Source organism: Gekko japonicus, unplaced genomic scaffold (genome assembly GCF_001447785.1).
Source record: "Gekko japonicus isolate JY-2015 unplaced genomic scaffold, Gekko_japonicus_V1.1 scaffold505, whole genome shotgun sequence".
In the NCBI taxonomy this organism is placed as follows: domain Eukaryota; kingdom Metazoa; phylum Chordata; class Lepidosauria; order Squamata; family Gekkonidae; genus Gekko; species Gekko japonicus.
Window position 1 is genome coordinate 744,317 of NW_015169788.1, and position 8,028 is coordinate 752,344.

Consider the following 8,028-nt stretch of genomic DNA (forward strand, 5'->3'; position numbering starts at 1 on the left):
GTGGGTGGGTGGGTGGCTGGCACCTTGAAGCCCTCTCCCACGGCCGGTGGCAGCCCGCTGGTTCCGAGGTTCGCCCTGTGGCTGCTTTAGTGCCCGCCCCTGGCTTTGTTGTTTCCACTAGAAGAGGGGCCACAAGCAGGAGGGCGGCCTTCCATCCACGGAGCCCTCCCTCCCTCCCTCCCTCCCTGACTGGGGAAAGGGTGAGGGGTGTCCACCCACCCACCCAAGCCGCTTCTTGCGCCTCTCGCCCTGGCGTTTGGAACAGCCCAGACTACCGGCCGGCCGTAGAGCCTCTCTGGGACCCAGGCAGGAGGAGGCTAAGAGTCCCCCTCCGTGGTGGTGGTGGTGGTGGTGGTGGTGGTGGTGGTGGTGGTGGTCTCTAGCCCTCGCTTACCTGGTGCAGGAGTGCTGCTCCGCTTGAGATCCTGAGGAGACAAAGGACCAGTCCTGAGCCATTGGAGGGCAACCTGTTTGAATGGTTCTCACACACACACACACACACACACGTGTCTCTTGTGGGATCAGCCACGGGAAACACACGCAGCAGCAGCTTATGAGCTGGAACCTGACTGCAGACTCATTGAGCTGGCAGAAAGTACGGGGCCTGGGGGTGAAGGGCCAAGCCCTAAGCACACGGGGATGGTCGGTCGGTCGGTCAGTCGGGGCTCTGGCTGAGGCAGAACAAAAGGGGGGCACCATCTCACATCTTGCTGGAATGTCCCACCTTGGAGGTTCGCAGTATCTTCCGCTTGAGGCGGGAAGAGTGGAACAACCTTGGGGGGGGGGGGGGGGGGGCTACCCAAACGGGCAGGCGGTTATAAGTTCTCAGGACATGGGGGAGTGGGGTTTGCGAGTCTGTTTCTTCACACACACACACACCCCCGTGGGTGGTGAGGGTCCTCTTCTCCTCTCTCCCAGTGTGAAAGCCAGCTGTTGACTATGGTTGTGATGCGTTCCGTGTGGGTCCTCCTGCCTCAGCGCTCAGGGTTAGGGCCCTTGAGGGTTTGTCGCAGGATCTGCACAGGCGCGGGGGGGGGCCCCCCTGAAAGACAGGCAGGCTCCGGGCATCCGGAGTGGCCAGAAGGGACAGAAGGGGGTGAGCGGTGGCCAGCCGTGCCAGGTGTGGGTGGGGCAGCGCACAGAAAGGGCTGGTGGTGGCTGAGGCTGCGTGAGCCCCGTGGCTAGTGGCCCGCAAGGAGAGACAGTGAGTGGCTCGGAAAGCAAAGCCCTCCGGCCCACTGCAGAGGTCAGCAGAGCTGTGGGCTGGGGCAGTTGGCCTCCCTCTTCCCAGGCCCTGGGGTGGGTTAGGGTTTGGACTGGAGGGGGGGACAGGTGTGGCTAAGCGGGGGTGAAGGGGTAGGTGGCAAGGTGGTGGAGCACTGGGATCCTTCCGGCCGGGAGTGAGTTCAGGAGCCAGCCCGGCCAGTGGCCCAGGAAAGGCACAGGTTCCTTCTTGGCGTGGTGCCCGGGTCAGGAAGTCCAGGAAACTGACTACCTCTGGGCACCCCTGAGCTCCCATCGTGTTGGCTGTCTCCCCGTCCGCGAAGAGACCACCCACCCCCACCCCCTCTGTCAGCCGGCTGGCAGCGAGAGCTGCAGTATATGGACACTGTTAGGTGCAGAAGTGTGTGTGTGGGGGGAGGGGTTTGTTTTGTTTCGCCAGACTAGGTGTTTAGGACCTGGATTCAGGTTTAAAAGAGGCCTCACTCCTGCTCTGGACAAGGGCCTTACCGTATTAGCTGGCTTATTTCCAGTTCCTTTCCTAACGATTCCCAGCATGGAGCTTGCCTTTTCACCTCCGCCACACACTCAGTTGCGGAATTCATTGAGCTGTCCACCACGACCCCAAGATCTCTTCCCCTCTTAGTCTCAGCCAGTTCAGACCTTGTCAGGGTATATCTAAAGTTAGAATTTTTTGTTTCCGTGTGCATCACCTTGCACTTTCTTGCTCTGCGATTCATGTATTGCCCCTTACCCAGTTCTTCACAATCCGCGGTGGTTTTTGCCGTCCTGGATAATTCAGTATCATCTGCAAGCTTGACCGCTGCCCTGCTCTCTACCCCCCTGCTTCTAGATCGTGTGTGAACAGGTGAAATAGCGCCGGCCCCTGTGCCCGTCCTCGTGGGGACCCCACTGCTGACTTCACTCCGTTGTGGGAGCTGTCCACGGATTTCCCACTCCTTGCTTCTTGCATTCAAGCTAGTTTTTGATCCATCAGAGAACTCATCCTCTTATCCCAGGACTGCTAAGCTTACCTGGGAGTTTTTGGAGAGGTACCTCAGCAGAAGCCTTTTGGACACCTGAAATGTTTTCTATGGGTTCCCCCTTAGTATTCATGTTCTTCTTAAACTGTTCAAAGACCTCTGAGATGAGGGTGAGGCAGGACTTCCCTCTGCAGAAGCCATTCTGATTTTTAACCGGCAGGCGTTGTTCCTTGACATTAATTTTCTTGGGAGAAGACAGTTTAAGGAAACTGGCCTCTGTGCTTCCCTGCATTCTCTATTGACCCCCTTTTGAAAATTGGCATGACGTTGGCTCCGTTCCTGTTGTCTGGTGTAGAGGCTGATTTTTACCTACAAAGTCACACACACTCTCATCAGCCCAGTTTGACTCAGTTCTTCAGACTCCCTTCCTAGAAATAGTAGGTGGGGCGTGGGCACGTGCCCCACACTTTTCGCAGTGGCCACAGGTGCAAAGAATCCGTTCAGTTTCTCTGCCAGCCCCCCTTCTTCCTTTAGCAGACCTGTTCCGTATTCATCCAGAGGCCCAGCCCCATTCCAGTCTAGTCTCCCTCTCCTGACATTTGAAGAAACGGTTGCTGTTTCTCTCAGTATTTTTGGCCACTTGCTCCTTAAATTCTGGTTTTCCTTGCCATATTGTCAGCTTACGATCATTATGCCAGAACCTGCACTCCTGTCCGTGCACCTCGTTCAGGAAAACCTTCCACCTAAAGGAACCTGTGGCAGTCAGGCCCCCCCCCCCCGATCTCCTCCAGGGCTCTGAACCCATCCTTGTGATCTTGTCTGGCAGTCAGAGCCCACATGGAACTCCACCGGCTGGGAGGGGGTGAGTCAGACGGGAGTTTGGTAACTCTGGATAAGAGTGTCGGTTTAACCAGCTTTTTATTTGGCTTTTAGTTAGGGCTTGATGTTGGCTTAGGGCAGAAAGCTTGTTCTGGTTAGACAAAAAAGCATCCTTTGAGGGGTCCAGCATTCCTGGTTTACATGTACAGATTCTGTGGGTGGGAGCTCTCATGATAAAAGAGCAACCTTGAACCTGGAGAGGATCCTGTCTGTTGCAGGAATTGGCTACAGTGAAACCTCATCATCTAAAGTAACTGGTCTGCAGAAAGGGGAACCACATCCCCTCATTTGGTTTCTGTGCCTTCTCCCCATCTAGCTGAAGCAGTCTTTTCAGTTCTTTGTCATCCAAAGGCCCAACCACCATTCAGTCCAATTTCCTGCTCCTGGCATATCTATTTAACTTTTGTGGTAGAATGGGCCTGCTTCGGCCTGCAGGCCCTATTGCACCCTGCCGTCCAAGGTTTTCCCAACACCTGGAGAGGTTTTTCTTTCTCTCTTGGGTAACCACTGCCACCACCTGACCTTTGTAATCCCAGCATCCCTTCCAGGTTCTGAGGCCTTGCCTCTGTGTCTCCCACTGCTCAGTGCCTGGTCATCCTGGGGACCGTTTACTGCCTTGCGTGCTCCTGGAGGAATAGCTGCTTTCCCGTGTCCGAGATGGCGGAGGTCTATGTGGTATACTTTTAGCACAACACCAGGTTGAGCAAGGGATTCAGAAGAAATGGGTAGAATACAGTGCCTCTGCCCCTCTCTATATACATGTCCTATCAGATGGTAAAATATAGGGCAGGCTTAGAATGTTGTAGATCTCTATAGAGTGACCATTACCTTGAAGCTTCCTCTGTGTATCTAGGCTAGCACATGGTAATGGCTGCCTCCTACGGATCTGAGTTATGAGTTTTGTCTGCTCTGTTGGACTCAGCACAAAAGAGACCTTCTGCCTTGCTCCCCTGAGTTGTATCACCTCTCTTTTCCCCATCCACTGTTTGGGCTCTCATGTAAATACATGTCATCGTCTTTTAATTTTAATTGTTCTTAAGCATTTATTGTAATAATTGGTTTTAAGGTTTATAACTTCGATGTTACCTGCCCTGAGCTGGCTTGCGGGAAGGGTGGGATATGAATTCAACAAGCAAACAAATAAATAAATAAATTACAGAATTAAGAGAAGAATTCAAGCCAAAATGGAAGGCAAAGTATACTGTAAACAATACAGAAAGTAGGTTACAAAGTATAAGGTTGTTGTTGTTGTTGTTCAGTCGCACAGTCGAGTCCGACTCTTCGCGACCCCATGGACCAGATCACGCCAGGCCCTTCTGTCTTCTGTTGTGCTCCGGAGTTTGCTTAATTTCATGTTCGTTGCATCGATAATACTGTCCAGCCATCTCATCCTTTGCCATCCCCTTCTTCTTTGACCTTCAGTCTTTCCCAGCATCAGGGTCTTCTCCTCCAGTGAGTGCTCCCTTCTCATTTGGTGGCCAAAGTATTTGAGCTTCAGTTTCATTATCTGGCCTTCCAGGGAACAAGTCAGGGTTGATTTCTTTTAGGATTGACTGATTCGATCTCCTTGCAGTCCAAGGGACTCTCAAGAGTCTTCTCCAGCACCATAGTTCAAAAGAATCTATTCTTCAGCACTTGGCCTTCCTTATAGTCCAACTCTCGCAGCCATACATGACTACTGGGAATACCATTGCTTTGACCATGCGGACTTTTGTTGGCAGGGTTGATGTCTCTACTTTTTATCATGCTGTTGAGGTTCGCCATCGCTTTCCTTCCAAGGAGCAGGCGTCTTTATTTTTTTATGTTGAGTTTCAAGCCAACTTTTGCGCTCTCCTCTTTCATCCTGAGCAAGAGGCTCTTGAGGTCCTCTTAGTACCTAAAGGACAAAGTATAAGATGGTGCAGTAAAAACAGGTGTGGTGCCTGCAGTAATCATGTCAGCTCCGCAAGACCAGAGCAAGGCTGTTAATGCTAGGAAGTTTTGGAGGTCATTAATCCATCGGACTTGACAGCACCCGCCACACACAAGACGTCATCCCACTGTAAAATTGCTCTCCTAGACTGTTGCATTCTACTATAGTCCCAATCTCTTTTTATGAATGTGCTCTTAAACATTATGGTTTTTCACATTTTGTAGAATGTTCATTGTGTGAAGAAGTGCTTATTGTTTCTCCCAAGTGTTTTGAGTAACCTGCTCCACTTGTTTTGTCAGAATTTGTGCTGCTGCTTACTTAGAATAATTAGTGCCACCCCTTTAAGGTCCTTCTTGAGGCAGCTTACAATTAAAATTTCTGTGCAGTTCCCCTTTATTGTTTCCTTTACTTGAATAGTTTCCCATGCAGGCATCCTTTTTGACGAGGTGGGACTTTTCCTGATTGGAGGGATGGATTCTGTCTGGGCCTCAATTAACATAGTTTTAAATAGTTTCTGGGTGTCCTGGAGGGCTTTGACTCTCCCTTCTTACTTCCTTCTGACTAGTTTCAAACCGGAGTCTCTCTGGTTCGAGTGAAGGCTGCCTTTTTTGTAGAGTTTCAGCTTGTCCCAGAAGGTTCCCCGGTACATGATTAATGCAAACCCTTCCTCTTGGCAGCACTTTCTTATCCACACATGGAGACCTCAGTCTCTGCCAGTCTAACTGGCCCTGCCTGTGGGGACTGGTAGCCATTCTGGGAATGCTGCCTTGGAGGTCCTGGAGGTATCAGCCTATCCAGACAGCCAGCACAATGCCCCTGCCACCTTCGCACCAGACGGGCAAGTCATCAGGTGGTCAAAATGCCCATCACGCACCCTGCTCAGAACTCCCATGACCAAAAGTCCCCTTCCCCTTCATTCCCGGGGCAGGCGGGGTCTCCTCTGCATGAGAGGTTATCAGCTTGCCATGCAAAACAGGGGGTGGTGGTGGTGTCCCTTTCGAAGGGCTTATTTTGTGCTCTCCAACATCCAGACAGCTGCTCAGCTGCTCCAGTCTGGGTAGTGGATGAGGGTCCTCCTTGGAGCTTTGGACTGGCAACTCAGCGAGCGCCCACCCTGTCCTGGGAAGGAGTGGGGCTTTCCCTCCCCTAAGGTCAGGACCAAGCCCTGGGCTTCCCGAGATTCCTTTGCAAGGGAGACAGAAAGAAGCCTCTTGTGCAACTGTTCTGCAGCTGCCACGCCATACCCCACCCTGCTGCAATCTGGGCAGGGCAGGCTGTGCAGGCTCAGGGTGTGTGTGTGGTGGAATGGCTGCCAGAGTGCATTGGAAGCGCGTTCCTCGGGGCTGGGGAATGTGGGGTGAAAGAGCAGGAAATCCGGCTGGCCTGCCTGCCTTTCACGGGGCCGTGGTTGTTGCAGCCAAGGAGCAGAAGCGGCTGGTGTTTGTCTGGCAAGGCTGCCGGCGTGTTTGGAGGGAGCGAGAGCGCACGTTGTGGGTCATCCCGCTGTACTGCTAATTCCAGAGGGACAGCCATTGTTCCTGTGTTGCCCTTGGCACACTAAGGACAGTTTTATTCTCGCATCAATGGGCTCTGTCTCCCAAACGCTTATACTGGATTTATAATCTTGTGGGGCTTAAAGGTGTACCAAGACTCCTGTAAGTTTCTTTGCTAGTAACTCCTGGCGTGGTCATGCCATGGCCGAGTCGGCTTCCTCTCCGGCCCTTCTGTCTCCATTCCCTGGCTGTGATGGGAAGGGGCTGCAGGTGCCCGTGTTCTCTCACTGCTCCCCTGGACGTGACAGGGGGCTTTGCTTTGAGCTCTTTTGGGGGAGGGGGTGTCAGCGCTCCCCCTGAGAGGCAGCATTGCCCAAGGGTAAAACCTTTTGGAAAGTCTGAGGGGCTGAACTTGGTCGGCTTCCTGCTCCAGACTCCTAACCGAAGGACCTGCTTTGAGCTCTCGGATGCCACTTCTTGTTCTCCTTCCCTGGGTGTTTTGATGCTGGATCAATCCCCCCCCCCTTAAAATCAAGAACAAGCAGAAACCCCCATCAGCTTTTTTCATCTCAAGGGTGCAGGTGAATCAAGGTAGGGCGGAGTGAGACCCTCACACCCTCCCTCCCAGCTGGGTCGAGGAATCCTGTGGTTTCTGGTCAGAGCGGGTCGGGCCCACTTCCTTCCCCGGTCTCCGTCTCCGCTTCTGGGATGGCTCCGCTCCAGAGCAGCCACGTGAGTTGGAGCAGCCGGGGCCAGCCTTGCAGGGAGGGTCTCAGTCCCCTTGGCTCCTCCCGGGCACCTGCGGGGCGATGAGTTCTCCCTGCCAGTCCGCTTGTGGCTCAGGTGTCAGGCTCGGGGGTGGGGGGGTTTGCTTGGTGTGCCGGCCCTGGCCACTGCCCTGGCACACCAAGCAACCCTTGTGCAGAGCAGCCGGGCCCTTGGGTGGGAGGCTGCGGCCTGGCCGGCGCTGGGCACTCCGGGGGCAGAGGGAGGAGGGGTCACCCCGCCCCGTGGCTGGCGGGCCGCCTGGGAGCAGCTGCCTGGGGAGAGAGGCGTGTGTCCTTGGCAGCTCTGCTCTCAGGAGCGGGATTTTGTCTTTTATTTCTCAGACATATAAAAATGTTTTTACCGGTTATTCCAGGCGGTTTACAAAACCCCTGCAGCCACTGCTACCCAGCAGTTAAAAATACCCAGCATCGTCGTTGCCTGCTGAGGGTGAGGCGGGGCTCTTCTGCCCTGTGGCAGCAGGCGCAGGACTTTGCCCCTCCCTGCCTCTGCGGGGTGGGGGGTGGGGGGAGGACGGACCGCCCCTGCCTCTGAGCTGCCATCTTGGGGAGGGGGGGAGGGGGGGTTGTGGAACAATCTCTGTGAATCTGCTGGGAGTCCAGCTAATCCCCGCTGGGCCGTTCAGGGCCTCTGCTTGGGGCTTTGTCTGTGGTGGGCAGCCCCCCCTCCCCCTCCCACCCTTTTTTCCCCTGGTCTTTTCTTGCCTTTCCTTTCCCACCCTTGAAGAATCCTGGAGGGGGGGAGGGGAGGGGAG

The 8,028-nt window shown here is 54.1% G+C and overlaps 1 protein-coding gene across 1 annotated transcript in view; it reads left to right on the top strand.

The window, feature by feature from the left end:
• Positions 1-8,028, top strand: part of SCRIB (scribbled planar cell polarity protein) — a 117,457-nt gene that overhangs the window by 318 nt on the left and 109,111 nt on the right. The window lies entirely within an intron of this gene.